This window comes from Mauremys reevesii, linkage group 4, assembly GCF_016161935.1.
Source record: "Mauremys reevesii isolate NIE-2019 linkage group 4, ASM1616193v1, whole genome shotgun sequence".
NCBI classification, from domain to species: Eukaryota; Metazoa; Chordata; order Testudines; family Geoemydidae; genus Mauremys; species Mauremys reevesii.
Genome location: NC_052626.1, coordinates 16,765,422 through 16,781,279, shown reverse-complemented (window position 1 = coordinate 16,781,279; position 15,858 = coordinate 16,765,422).

The following is a 15,858-nucleotide window of genomic DNA, read 5'->3' as shown; positions in this document are numbered from 1 at the left end:
GTTAGGAACCATTAGTAAAGGGATAGATAATAAGACATCAAGTATCATAAAGCCCGTATATAAATCCATGGTACAACCACACCTTGAATACTACATGCAGTACTGGTCGCCCCATCTGAAAAACAGATATATTAGAATTGGAAAAGGTACAGAAAAGGGCAACAAAAAAAATGACAAGAGATATGGAACAGCTTCCACATGAGGAGAGATTTAAAAGACTGGGACTGTTCTGCTTGGTAAAGAGATGACTAAGCGGGGAATATGACAGAGATTATCATGAAGAGAGTGGAGAAAGTGAACAGGGGTCACCCAATGACATTAACAGACACAGGGACGGCTCTAACTTTTTTGCCACCTAAAGTGCCAAAGGGGAAAAAAAATAACAAAGAAAAACCCGATTGAGCTTCCGCCGAAGAGGAAGAGACGGAGTGAAGGACCCACTGCTGAATTGCCACCGAAGAATAAAGCAGAGCGCTTGAGCTGCTGCCAAAGTGCCGCCGAAGAGGAAGAGACGGAGTGAAGGACCCGCCGCCGAATTGCCGCCGAAGAATAAAGCAGGGCGCTAGAGCTGCCGCCAAAGACCCGGACATGCCGCCCCAATAACAGAAAGAGTGCCGCCCCTTTCTATTGTCCGCCCCAGGCACCTGCCTCCTTCGCTGGTGCCTGGAGCCAGCCCTGAACAGTTGTAAAACCAACATGTGGAAGTACTTCACACAACACATAGTCAATCTGTCAAACTCACTGCCAGGAGATGTTGTGAGGGCCAAAAGTATAACTGGGTTCAAAAAAGAATTAGGTGTGTTTATGGAGGATAGGCCCATTAATGGCTATTTGCCAACATGGTCAGGGACACAACCCCATGCTCTATGTTTCCCTAACCTCTGACCACTAAAAACTGAAACTGGATGAGGATCACTCGATAAACTGCCCTGTTCTTTTCACTCCCTCTGTAGCATTTAGGACCAGCCATTATCAGAAGCCAGGATAATGGACTAGATGGACCATTGTTCTGACCCGGTATGGCAGTTCTTCTGTTCCTATGGCCTGACTGCTTAGCCCAAAAGTTTAAACAGCAACACACATTCTCAACAAATCTCTTGGTCTTTCCAAAGCATTTGAGTTGGTTTTCTGCCCAGCTCCACAGCTGGGATATTGCTAGTCTTTGCAGCAAAGGCAAACAGAAAAGGCTGATGGTTGTTTCAGGGCACCAGAAATCAAGCAACAGAAGCAGAAAAAGCTCCTCTTCCTGCCAACTTCTTCAGGGCCAAATCAGACTATTTATCAACACTGCCAGTGAGCAGGTGTTGTGGGAGTAGTAAAATGCCCAACTTTCTGTGGCTTTCCAAACACCACAAAGTTCAGTGATCCTGAATTAACCAAATCATTTTGGATTCTCTCTAGACAGCACTATTTAAATTCTAATAGACTGAGCCTGTGTGCAGTTAATGCAGACCCACAGAGCAATCTGTAACCATAAAGCACACCAGTAAGACTACAACCATTCACTTCCATTGTCTGACTGGTGAGGTTCATCTTCTCAGTTCCATTGATCTGCATGTTAATCGCCTGTGACTGGGCCATGTTCAGTTGTAGCTGTACCTCCCCTCTGAACAATGGGCAGGTCAAACATCTGCTCTGGGCAGCTGAACCGTATTACTATGATTGTTTGTGGCCACACACTAAACTAAGTTAAGTTTCTAATTGTCTCCCTGCTGCAGGAACACTGCTAATGCAGTTAGCTAAGAGCTCCGGCACATGGGAATAGACTAACGTTGGTTCACACTGATCTGCTGGCTCAATGTCATACAGATATTTGCAAAACAATTGTCGCCCAGATGTAGAAATAAGATTTGACACAAACCGCTTGTTACAGCGGTATCACTTGGGGAAAATTTGAGGGAGAGCAGTCAGGATGGATGAGAAAAATAAGAACCCCCTTTTCCTTGTGTAAGGGGACTGTTGCCCCCTTACTGACATTCAGTGGAGATGTTTTGGTTGGCTAGCTCCCAGCACTAAAAGAATGGGGAGAGGCCAATGCTCCAGGTCAGCCTCAGCCTCTGAGCCTGATTGACAGGCGGGCAGGCTAATCAGGGAGTCAGGAGGCCAGCGGGTCCCATCCTCTGTGTGAGCTGCGATTGCCTGGGTCAGACAGAGTGGGGCCCAGCTAAGGAGAAAGCAGGGGCCTGGGGGAGCAGATCCTGTGCTGGGAGCAAAGCTGCAGCCACAGAGCCAGGTGTGGTGAGCAACTGGGGCCAGCCAAGGGGGGACCTTGGGCAAAGGGCCCAGCGCAGAAAGATGCCCCAAGCCAAGGGTCCTTGCAGGCCAGACTGGGAGGGAGATCTTAACCTGACAAGGGGCGGGTGCTGGGAAGAAGGGTCCCGCCACCCAAAGCCCAGAGGTGTGTGGCCACCACCAGAGCAAGTGTCCAACCCGCAGCATCTCTGCAGCACAGCCTGGGCCTTAGAAGGAGACCGGGGACCTACAATGAACAGACTGAAGTGCCCTGATGTCCAGATGTTGTAATGTTCCTTGCCACAGAGCAGGGTGATGTGTTTTCCTTTAACCTTTCCCATTTTTCCTTATTCTTTTTTTTAATTAATTTGTTAATTAAACAACTTGTATTTGCTTTAAATTGTATGAAATGATCAGTGGGTCAGGGAGGTGCCCAGTGCAGAGAGAGTACCCCGGAGTGGGGACACCCTAGCCCCTGTCCTAGGTGACCACAGCAGGGTTGGGGGTTGAGCCCCTCCAGGAATCCTGGGCCCAGCCTTGTCGGGGTTACGAGGACTCTGCCAGACAGGGAGAGTGGAAAGGGAGTCCTCGAGGGCAGAGAGGCCTCTGGGTAAAGGAAGTGGGAGCGAGGACTCAGATCCTTTCGCTAGCCCACTTCACCGCGGTAGTGCAGAAGGCAGGAAAGTTCCCCACAATAGCGGGACCATTCCCCCGCTTACACTTGGAATATTGCTTGGGTTTTAAAGCTTTCCGGTTTATACTCTTTTCTCCATTACCAAACTAAAGTTTCTTTCTCGCACCTCCACAAAAGCAGAGAACCATTGTGAATACCAGGGTGAATTTCAGAGAGATGACTTCTAGCAGCAGAAAACACATCAAATGCAAATTGCCTATGACAGAGTTGCCACTGGAATATTGGGCTCTCCAATCCCTCTTTAGTATTGCCCCTGTTCTCCAACCCCTGCCTGATTTAATTGCCCCTCCCTTTGGCATTGCTCTGATCTTCCCACTGTTCTTACAGAACTCACTTCTCTTGTTTCCCCAGCACTCCTGAGACTGTTTGTTTTCCTCTTCCTGCCTATTTGCAATAGTGCTAATGCACCCCAGGAGGGACTGAGTGCTGCTTCCCCTAGGAGGGCCAGGAAGAAAGCCTTCCAGCATATGTTAACACTGCTTTGAGTGGGGAGGACATGGACAGACTATAGACAAGCTGAAGAGTTTTGGCAATGCCAGCAGAGTTGTAGACAATCATGCTATGTTACCAACTCCTATGATTTTATAGCCCGTCACGCAATATCTAGTATTTTTCTTAAAGCCCCAGATCCTGGAGTCAGGTGATTACATGAGAATCTGTTTTCATTAAAAAAAAATAGAAATAAAATTCTAGCCCTCATGGTTGTGGAGAAAAGCTTGAAAATGTGATCTGAGTGTAACCTAAAGGCTCAAAAACTTGAAGGCAAATGATAAACAATATATATATTATATATATATTATATATAAAATATCTCATAATTTTTTGGGAACTGGCTCATGATTGTTGAATGCCTGGTGTTGGCAATACTGAATCAGGCAGTGTAAAATTAACATGGATGAACAGTATTAGCATAACCCTTCTGCCAGGCATTATTGGTAGCAAAAAGGGCCAGGGTCAGTTATTTAGGGGTAAATTAATAAAGCAACAATATCTATTAGATAAGACTGCCAGCCTCAGGGTGTCTTGGCAATAGTCATAACTTCCAATGCATTGTAGCACTAACCACTTCTCTCTTCCCCACTCATAGTATGTTGTCCATAGTTGACAGGAGTTCAAAATATAGCCAAGTCAATCTCCAGACCCTAGTTTCCTAGTCTGCTCCAAGGCTCTACTGCCTATCTCAGATGAAATGACTACACCTTCAATACTCAGTAGGGAGAGCTTCCTCAGAAACCCCCAGCCAGGATGCTCCTCTCCGGCTTCAGCCAAAGCTGCCTCAGCCTTCTATTTAGTCTGGTAACAGACTCAGCACCTGCCTCTCGTGAGCACCCCCTTCTGGTCAGGTGTAAGTCTGCTGTTTCTTAGTTCTTGGAATAGAGTGGCACCCACTTCTTACGAGCATACCCTCCCCCCGCTGATGGTTTCTTTGGCGGGTATTCAATGACTTGAATAGAGGGGATGTGATCATTCCCCTCTATTCAGCACTGGTGAGGCCTCATCTGGAGTACTGTGTCCAGTTTTGGGCCCCACACTACAAGAAGGATGTGGATAAATTGGAGAGAGTCCAGCGGAGGGCAACAAAAATGATTAGGGGGCTGGAGCACATGACTTATGAGGAGAGGCTGAGGGAACTGGGATTGTTTAGTCTGCAGAAGAGAAGAATGAGGGGGGATTTGATAGCTGCTTTCAACTTCCTAAAAGGGGGTTCCAAAGAGGATGGATCTAGACTGTTCTCAGTGGTAGAAGATGACAGAACAAGGAGTAATGGTCTCAAGTTGCAGAGGGGGAGGTTTAGGTTGGACATTAGGAAAAACTTTTTCACTAGTAGGGTGGTGAAGAACTGGAATGGGTTACCTAGGGAGGTGGTGGAATCTCCTTCCTTAGAGGTTTTTAAGGTCAGGCTTGACAAAGCCCTGGCTGGGATGATTTAGTTGGGTTTGGTCCTGCTTTGAGCAGGGGGTTGGACTAGATGACCTCCTGAGGTCCCTTCCAACCCTGAGATTCTATGATTCTATGACTTGGCCTTCCAGCCAAGGCCTGGTCTACACTGGGGGCGGGGGAGTCCGATGTAAGAGACGCAACTTCAGCTATAGGAATAGCGTCGACTTCCCTCCCATTCTCATGGTGTGGGATTGACAGCCGCGGTTCCCCCGTCAACTCTGCTTCCGCCGCTTGCCCTGGTGGAGTTCCAGAGTCGACGGGAGTGCGTTCGGGGATCGATCGATCGCTACCCGCCAATCCGGCGGGTAGTCTGGATGTACCCCAAGTCACAACACTATCTGTAAGTGGAACAGAACAAACAAATCCCTTCCAGGATATACAATCTTTACTTGCCACCAGGCTTCCTCCCTGGAGATACTGCCCTCTATACCAGACCAACTGGCTAGGTTCTGGGCTCAGTCCTTGCTTGGTCCCCACAGCCAGCCAGGAGCTCCTTTTTAGTTCCCCTGATCTTTGGCAGCCCTCTCTGAGCTCAGCACTGCCTGCACTGAGCAGTTTATGACTCTGCTGCTTTTCCAGCCAGCCAGGAACCCAGTCCTCTCTTTTCCCGCTCCAGGTAGCATCTTACTGTTCTAGCTCTGCTACCTCTTTTTATATGGTTCTCCTGGTCCCTGATTGGCTGCTCCAGAAGCCTTTCTGGTTGGCTATTTCCTCTGCAGCCACTCCATACCACCTAGAGGACTTCTCCTCTGCTCTTTTCTGGGGTGGGGTGAGGCCATCACAGAAGGTAACTCTCTATGCAACTCGCAGATACAGAATTATCAGATGGAAATGTGACCTTCAATGTGAGGGTGTCCCTTTAAGCTAGAAAAATCCAAATACCTGGGTGAGGTTCAATGCATTAGAGAAGTATTTTCCAAATAGGTGAAGTAACAGAACTAATGTCTTTATGAAACACATGTTCCATGTAAGGGGCTCAAGGCTGCATTTAAATGACTAAACAAACCATTGTGCATGCGTGCAGAAGCACAGTAACTGAATACATGTGATAGGTAGTGATGCTCACCTGTGTGTAGCTACCAGCTGGGTGGACCCTTAAGTACATAGGTTTTGTACCTGAACCCTTTGTGGAAGGCTTGTGAAGCTTGCTAACAGGAAAGGTGAGGTTTATTCTCTTCGCTCTTTCCTAGAGCTCACATTCTTCCTTTCCTTCTCCTCTTGCAACTCCGCCTCCCCTGGAATTGTAGTTCCTGGACTCAAAGCTATAGGAACCACTTGGGAACAAACTTACAAACACAAACTGGGGTAGCTATGTGGACCTGGCTAGGTATAACAATAGGTCCATGGTCACAGCTGGTGGAAGATCTTTGCTGTTCACATAAATTGAAGCTGTACATTGTGTTTACCATTATTTGTTAGCAGTAGCACTAGGGAAATGTGAGCTCATTTTGACTAATCTGAAACCCATTCCAACTCTAGGTTTCAAATTAGGCAATTTTCCTAATTATTTTAATACCATTTGTAGCTATGCAAGCTAAGATCACAATAAAGTTGATTAAATTTCATATTTCAGGGTGCAAGCTAATCACCTCTGATGTTCAGGGAAGACTTTTTCCCCTCTATGCACAGCATTGTACAATGCGTTACACACATTCAGCTTTGATGCTTTAGTCTGTTTACCTTCTACTGTAGCTTCAGGTCCTGGCCAAAGGCAGCAGGCCAGATTGGATGGACTGGTGGATTGATTTGGAAATGTATTTCCTACATTGTTTTGCTTTTTGTAGTTTCCCAGGCCCATCATGACAAATGCCCTGTCTGTTCATTAATCCATGTTATGAAATAGCTTTAGAGCAACAGCCACTAATGGAGGTTTCCAACTGTGAGTTAGTTAGCCACACCCATGTCTCTATTGCCCAATAACAACTGATGGATTTCCTTATTCTGTTGTACATGTTCTATTAGAAAATCTCAGCACCACATTCAAGGCAACACAATCTTGTAGTTGGTAGGTAACCGCTTGACTTCCAGGGTCTGCAGTGGTTAGTAGAGATAATCAATATTTTTCAAACTAAATCTTTTTAAAGGGAAAAACTGCTTTTTTTGTAACAATTGTTTTTCCATGCAAATATTATGCTTTTTAATTTTATGTTTATTGAAAACAATCAAAATAGTTAGACATTTTTGTTTCCTAAAACTGAGGTTTTGTATACAAAATTTTCAGTAGCCATTTCAATACTGTTTTTGACAGTTCTCTGTATTTTAATGATAAAGCTGAAAATGTAAAAAGAAACAATAAAAGCAGTCAGTTTCAAAGATTTTAACTTTATGAAATTATGCCTGAAATGGAGTTTTTCAGTTTTGAGCACTTCTGCCATTTACTGTATTCAGTTTAAAAAACAATTGAATATTAAGAATACATTTAATATAAAAATAGTTTGGCAAATTTGATTTCTGTTAAGATTACCACTACATGTTGATCTTGCATAATGTATCAATTTATTTTATATTCAAATTGAAGGTAGAACATAATAAAATAATCATGATGATAATTTCTTCCATGCCTCATAGGGTGTGGTGAGGATTAATTTATTAATATTTGAACAGTGCTTTGAAAAGGTAAAGTACTACCTAAGTGCAAAGCATTATTAATATATTTGTTAATGTTTAAAGATTCAGTCGATAAGGATGCAGTCTCCATATTATATAATGCAGTGGATATGTTTATCAATCATTAATATTAGTATCTCTTAAAAGCCCGAATAATGATTGCAGCCCCATTGTGCCAGGCACTATACAAACAAAGATGAAGAGACAGTCCCAGCTTTGGAGAGCTTATGCCTTATGAGACAAACCTGGGCCCATTCAATTAATGAGAGCTTCCCTCCCAGAATCTAGTCCTATATGCAATAGACAGATTTAAATACGGGTTAGACACACAGAATATTTAACTATGCTGTAGACTTGATAAGCATTAGGAAATATGTATTGAATAATAGATTTGCATACAATTTTCATGCAATAAAATATATGCTTAATTAAATATGTATTAAATTCTTATGCAATATAGCTTCATCATGGACAATAATTTAAAGGGAGAGCAAAAAATCTTACCTGACAAAGCCTGTATTATTTACTTTGAAGACCTATTATTGAGCTAAGCTTCCCTCCTAATCACCCTTTGTTTCTCACTCTAATTTAATTGCCTTCTATATCAGTCCTTATGCTTGCAAGTTTCTTCTTCTCCTTGGGTCTGATTCAGTTTCCACTGACTTCATTAGACATAGGATTGAGCCTACCCAACTCACTCCCTTCCTGAAACCCGCCTGGGGCTGTTTTGTGTGAAGGAAGGATCACAGGATTGGGTATAAGGAATGGCAATTTAATACAAAAATTCTGAGCAAGTGCAGATGGGTACAACTAACAAACACTCATAGAATCATAAAACCATAGGCAGGGGCGGCTCTAGGCACCAGCAAAACAAGCTGGTGCCTAGGGCGGCAAAATCTAGGGGGTGTCCTCTGCGGCCGGGGGGGGCGGCAGGCTGGGCCGGCGGACCTGCTGCAGTCATGCCTGCGGAGGGGGCGCTGGTCCCGCGGCTCGGCTGGACCTCCCGCAGGCGTGACTGCGGCAGCTCAAGCGGAGCCGCCGGACCCGCGAACCGTCCGCAGCCGCGGGAGGTCCAGCCGAGCCACGCGGGACCAGCGGACCCTCTCCAGTCATGCCCGCGGGAGGTCCGCTGCTCCCGCGGCTCCGGGGCGCCTCCCGCGCATGACTGCTTGGGGCGGCCAAAAACGTAGAGCCGCCCCTGACCATAGGGTGAGAAGGGACCGCGAGTATCATCTAGTCTAACGTCATTTCTGGAACCAATCATGCCAGGGACAGGTAGGGGAGGTTGGGGGAGGGAGTGCCTCCCAAACAGTGGGTCCACCCATACTCCACCCCTTCCCACCCTAGAGCCCTGCTTTGGCAGCACCGCCTGCCTTCCCAGAGCTGGGGAGGCTGCAGCGGTGGTGCCGTGTGCTCTCCCTCCCAGTGCACTCTCCCTTGGATGGAAGGGGCAGGGCTGGAGATAATGTCCCCCAGCCAGCAGTTCACCCGCCACCCATGTGGCACCGGCCAATAGCGCCGGCCCACGGGGCCCCCCAAATCGCAGGGCCTGGAGTGGTCACCCCAATTCGCCATCCCTTAGGGACGGCTCTGGCCAAGATGCAGGATTTGTTCTGTCTAAACCATCCAACCATACTGAACACGGTTATAAAAATTAACAAATACTAGTGCTTTCTAGCAGTGAAGATCCCAACTGTGAGACTGTTATGGGCTATTATTTGAGACTAGATAAATACTGCATGTCACCCTTACAAATCTATTCTCAAATAATGGACCTCACACCTTCATTGGATTTGGTCCAGTGCCTCCAGAAGCACGAGGCAGCATGCAAACCAGCCAGCAGGGTTTTCAGAAAAGTTAACTGTAAGGAATTTTTTTTGTAAAAGGTAGTAACGAGTCTTTTAAGAATAATTAGGGTGTGCTGAATCCATATGTGGCTGTTACCAAGCTGCATGTGGTGTATAAAGGCCGTTACAAAGAAAACAAAGCCATGCATGGAAAGCACTAAATCTTTATTTGCTGTTCATTTAGGATTAACATACTTTAGTTGGATCTTAATGAGCTGTAGGATGTAATAAAAGTGATCACATAATACTCACAATTTTTTATAAACCTATTGAACGTCAGTTATTTGCACGAGGTACTAAAAATATTTTAATACGTTATACAACTGTGAAAGAGCATGTTTACATGGCTTTTAGAACTTGAACATTAGAACCTTGAAACAAAAGTATAGAAATGGATTTAATTATCAGAAATACAGCACAATGTGAAAGCACGTTTTTAAAACTAGTAAAGTACAAACTGACAAACTCACTGTAAGAATGTGACTTATCAGATTTGACAATATTCTCTTTGAGTTCTTGATCACGTGCGGTTATAAAGTCCAAGAGCTGTGGAAGGAGCAGGCACCACAGTGCTTGAAATGACAGTTTGTGAGCCCATGTTACCCTGGCATATGACTTGCCATTCAGAGCTTGTTCTGTTGAGTTTGGGCCAAGAATTCCATTTTCAATCCAGGCATCTGCTGTCTCTGAAGCCTGTGTGTGCTGGCCTGTATATTTCTGAAAGTTCATTGGGTATCATGGAGTCCTCCTAATCATGGAATAAGTACAGAGTTTCACCACCAGTTAGAACAACATGCTGCTGCCCAAGCACTGACGACACATTTGCATTTCCGTACAACACTATTGAGTATGCCTAGGTCACGGGCAGGGGCTTGAGAGATTGGCAAGTTTCCTTTGATCGTTATTTCTGGTTCTGTTGTCATGTACAATGGTTGAAATGTGTCCACCATAATGTGGGTTGTAATTTTGATGTGTAATAACAAAGGCCCTATCAGAAACTCTTCTCTGCACGGTAGCTTTGCAGTTTTCTTCAAATTCAAAGTATCACTGTTTGCTACCATAGCCATTGAATACTGGTTTAGCTTTACCGTTTCTTACATTGGCTGGTATGATTGTGTTGATTGCATCAGGAGTATTGCATGTGCAGTTGGTCGATGAGCAGGGGTCGGCAACTTTTCAGAGTCTTCATTCATTCACTCTAATTTAAGGTTTCGCGTGCCAGTAATACATTTTAAAACATTCTTAGAAGGTCTCTTTCTCTAAGTCTATAATATGTAACTAAACTATTGTTGTATGTAAAGTAAATAAGGTTTTTAAAATGTTTAAGAAGCTTCATTTAAAATTAAATAAAATGCAGAGCCCCCCGGACCAGTGGCCAGGACCCAGGCAGTGTGAGTGCCAGTGAAAATCAGCTCACGTGCCGCCTTCGGCACCCATGCCATAGGCTGCCTACCCCTGCTTTAGAGCATTCAGCATCAGATCAGGGCAGATCCTCTTTGCCAAGCAGTGACTTGAGTTACATGGAATGTATTTGTGCCATCCAGAGAAACGTGTCATTATGGTTGGCTGCCTAGTGAACAAACGTCCTGGGGACCAAGTTGGGACAAACAGCACCATTCTCAGCATTCATAATCTATAGGGTTGTGTCCACCTTTAGGATTCCTTTGTAGCTAATGCAGTGGCCAGCCTTATGGAAAAGCTGAACAAGTTGTTTTGACCTTGTTGCCTGATTGAGGGTGCACTCAAGACCAGTTTGCTTTGTGGTCCATTTCTTTCCACCCCTCACACCATATACTATATCTATGCACCTTAAATTTCACTGATTCTTGTTTCTCAGCATCACCCTCAAGAAGAGATTGTCCAGGCTATCTGAAATGCAAGCAGCTGCATCATCCTCACTGACACTGAAACCTTTGTGGCCAGGATGTTACAAAGTATCTCCCTGAATTTTCAATGCAACGCGTACCAGTGACAGAAATACATCTTCTTGGGGAATAGTAAATGGGGATGGCTGTCAGCTTGGCAAGAGTCCATTGCCTGTGAGATGGGCACATATTTATATTTGGCTGGAACTAAGAGTGTTTGTCTCTTAGCAGGAGACCGATGAGGCAATGAAATGAACTGAAATAAATCCCCAATATGAGCTTGGAGTTTCTCCTTGAATGATGATCTACAATGGATGTAGGAGTGGGGAATTTCAATACCATTTTCCTTTGTCAGATTGCAGTAACGATGCCACGCCTCAGATAGCTCCAAAACATGGCCTGGATTGGCTGCATGCTAAAACTCATTTTGAAGCCAAAGCATTGCCGTACCAGTAATAATTTTGGAGCCCTCACTCTTTTTCATCACAACGGGATATAACACATCAGGTAGTACTTGCCTTCAGCAGTTATGAGATCATTTACTTCTGCTAAACGAATACTCATTTTGTGGTCAGATATAGCTGCTACATTATCTGTTCCCTCATCTTAAATATAGTTACAGAAATCAGTCTGGTTAGAGCAAACTTCTTGACAAAACACGCAGTATCTCCAGTCCACAGGTTTCACAGAACTGGACTGTCTTGTACTATGGACACCAGTGTCTTTATTGGGATGAGCACAGCTTCCCACACATGATACATCAGTGGCCGATGCTCTTGTCTTCTGTAACCTCTATATTTTGCCTTTGTCAGTGTATTGGGTGTAGCAATTTCTAGGCCATGTGACTGATACCGTCTGTTCTAAATGAAAGATGGACTCAATTCTGTCAAGGGTCTCTCTGCATCTGACATATTGCAATTTCTTTCTAATGGCTGGTGTCTTCCTTATTCTATGCAATCCTTGTTCACCTGCTTCACATCTTGTACATCTTTATTTGATTCTTGGGAAATAATGCAAAGACTGTAGGAAACTGGCATGGATCTCGTGAGACCTACTACCAGTTCCATGGTCTACTTACAACTGCAATCAATATGAGAGTCATAAACAACAGCCTCATTTAACCACTGTTGCTCTCTCTGTTTGCATCACCATCATGTCTATGGTAATTCTACTCTAACTACAATGCCCGATGTACTAGAAAACAAATACTAAGCATGCAAGAAAAGGAGAAAATGATTCCACATATTACAGGAAAAATCACTTCTGTGTTTAACTTATTTCTAATATTATGCTATATGGATGACTATATGCTATAAAAAGCTGAATATTAGCGTACAATAGGTGTTAAAACCATGATGTGTCTTTTTCCATTTCTGTTCTTAATAGACTGAAAAGGAATTATGCCAAACAGTCTGATTTTGCTGACAAGTTCATGCACACGCTGTTGGCATATCAAACATTTCTGGTGAATTTTGGTGGCCATATTTGTTTGCAAGTTTGAGGACCTAAATGTCAAAGTTCAGTTTGGTAACAACCATTTCGAAATCAGCAGGCTAAAGTGTGTTAGAAAAAGTTACCAACTTTTAACAAAACACACCTCTAGACCTCTTACAGACTGGATTGATTCTGAGATTTCTGCCTAGTCTGCTGCACTACTTAACAGAGTGAGGTGTCCACAAACCAGCTCAGCTCTGGGGAGTCTGGTGCCATCTGTAGTGCAAATCCCTCAAATCTTTGCACATGCAAAGCACGAGAACCGGCACTGTGCTTGCCTTACAACCCCCCACCTGCTTGAGAATCTGTACAGGACCATCCTAGTCTGGGGTTAAATTAAGGAGGAAGTCCTCTTCTCCTCTCTGTTGGTCAAGGAGCATCTAGGTCCATTTCACCCATGTGGATTGAAACTTTCCCATTAGACATACAGAGGCATTTTTTTTAAAGGCAGAGTAGTTTTTTACCTGTGAGAAAGCATTATGATTGGTCCTGTTAATTCATATGCACATTCCCACTGTCTCCGTATGCTAGAAATCTTTATTCAGTTCTGCTGGGGGAAAAACATGGTGTGCATGTGGGGAAAATGTGTTTCTAAACAAAATAGCTCTGTCATCTGAGCCCTTCACCCTCCTCCAGAACCATCAAATAACTCAGTCTACGCTACGGAGCAATTTATGAGCTAGGCAGTTGCAGTGTCAGAACAAAGCTGTTTTGCTTTACGGTTATTCTAGGAGATCAAGAAGTGTCTAGCATTTAACAACACTTTTTTTTTTTAAATCGCAGCTTGAGGAGGATAGTTTTGTTGTTAAGATACTGGCCGGGGCCTCAGGAGGACAGCGTTCAATTCCTCACTCTACCATAGACTCCCTCTGTGACCTTGGGCAAGTCACTTACTCTCCCTGTCTGCCAGAGCCCCATCTCTAAGATTGGCGATGATGGTATTTCCTTTCTCCCATTCTTTGCCTAGCTTGTCTGCTTAGACTGTAAGCCGCAGAGCAGGACTGCCTCTTATTATGTGTATGCACCTCCCACAGTGGGTCCCTGATCTTACCGGGAGCTCTCTGAGTGCTACTGCAATGCCAATGAATACTGATCACATTCAAATGGCTAAGAAAGATTTTTTGAGGAATATGGAGAAGAACCTGCACCCTCCCTCCCAGATCTCAGTCTGGAATTAACTGTATTGATGTGCAGCTATAGATCCCTGAAAGTGGACCATTAAGAGAATTAATTTCCCCCTTGTCCTCTCCTTAAAATTGGAATGAAAATTGGCTCATTTCTCATATAAAATGATGGGGAAATTCCACTTTTTTCTTACCATCTTTAAAAGTGTGTTTGTCGTAAAATCATTATTGCCATGTGTCACTCAATGTGTCTCTGTCAGCAGCTCAAGGATCACCCCACCCCCCAAAAACTCTGATTTGATCTCTTTTCAGCTCAGATACTTGCTAAACTATATCATTTAATAGGTTCCCTTTTCCTCTACCACATTTCCATAACTTGTTCTTTAATCTTCCTTTGATCCTGAATACTAGAGAGATTTACATGTAATTTATTCTTACGTTGTTGTACTTGTTTAATCTTTCATTTCCAGTTGGATTCATTTTCAAACAAGAGAGCTTGTTATTGATTCAATTTATTGTTGACAGTTGGGACCTGCCTTCTCATTCTGAGGCAAGTTTCCATTTTTGTTATTTTTCATCTTTATTGCTCACTCTCAACGTGATTTGACCCAAGAGATTCAGATACCGGCAAGCAAGCCCTTCTCTGTGTTCAGATGGAAATCAAGGGCTGGCCTTTGTATTTCCACATCAGTCTCATATATGTTGTTTGACTGAATCTTCCCATGCTCTGCTACAGACGAGGGACCAAGTGGCTAGGCAGCACTTCTGCAGAAAAGAACCTAGGGGTTATAGTGGATGAGAAGCTGCATGAGAGTCAACAGTGTTACCAAGAAGACTAACAGCATTTTGGGGTGTATAAGTAGGAGCATTGCCAGTAGATCGAGGGATGTGATCATTCCCCTCTATTCGGCACTGGTGAGGCTTCATCTGGAGTACTGTGTCCAGTTTTGGGCCCCACACTACAAGAAGGATATGGAAAAATTGGAAAGAGTCCAGCAGAGGGCAACAAAAATGATTAGGGGGCTGGAGCACATGACTTATGAGGAGAAGCTGAGGGAACTGGGATTATTTAGTCTCTGGGGTTCCAAAGAGCATGGATTTAGACTGTTCTCAGTGGTTGCAGATGACAGAATAAGGAATAATGGTCTCAAGTTGCAGTGGGGGAGGTTTAGGTTAGATATTAGGAAAAACTTTTTCACTAGGAGGGTGGTGAAGCACTGGAATGGGTTACCTAGGGAGGTGGTGGAATCTCCTTCCTTAGAGGTTTTTAAGATTAGGCTTGACAAAGCCCTGGCTGGGATGATTTAGTTGGGGATTAGTCCAGTCATCTCCCACTCCTCTCCCTTCCAGAAGTGCTGCTAGTCCCCTTCCTCCTCCAAAATATGGTAAAGTGCCTTCACAAGCATCAGCTGTACCAGAGGAATGTTCCCAGGTCCCCTTGCTGTTGACAGGAGAGACATGCAGTCCATCTGCTCCCCTAAAGATATTGCTTACATATGAGTCTATCCACCAGCTTATCCAAAACCAAGGCTGGGGGAGCAGGATGGCTGGCTGCCCCTCCGTGTTGGTAGGATGGCAGAGTACTGTGAGTAAATGGTTTTCCAGAGAGTCTGTTTGGAGCAAAGAGGGGAGCGGGGAGAAGTCCTAGAAGCCATTGCAGAGAGAGGGGCTCCCCACCTGGGATGGAGCTAGCCCTTTGAAGTATACCAGCCCCTGAAGAGCCTTAGGTTTAGAACCTGGAACTACTCTAAGCTTTAGCTAAGAAAACGATGGCTTACTCTAAAGCAGAGAGACATCCTCTGAGCAGTAGCTTCTGGAAGCAGCATTCAGAGCAAACATATTCTGAAATCACAGGCGTTAGTGGAGGATTGAACCAAATGCTAAGAAACCAGCATTCAGGCTTCTCCATAAATCCTCCCAAAGTCAGATGCCCTCAGCAGGTGCAGGACACTCAGGAGATCCCCACAGTTGGAACCTATGCTGAATCTAGCTCTGGAGCTGGAACGAATCTATTTTAAGGGAACAGCAAAGGAATTTGAACCCAGCATTATAGA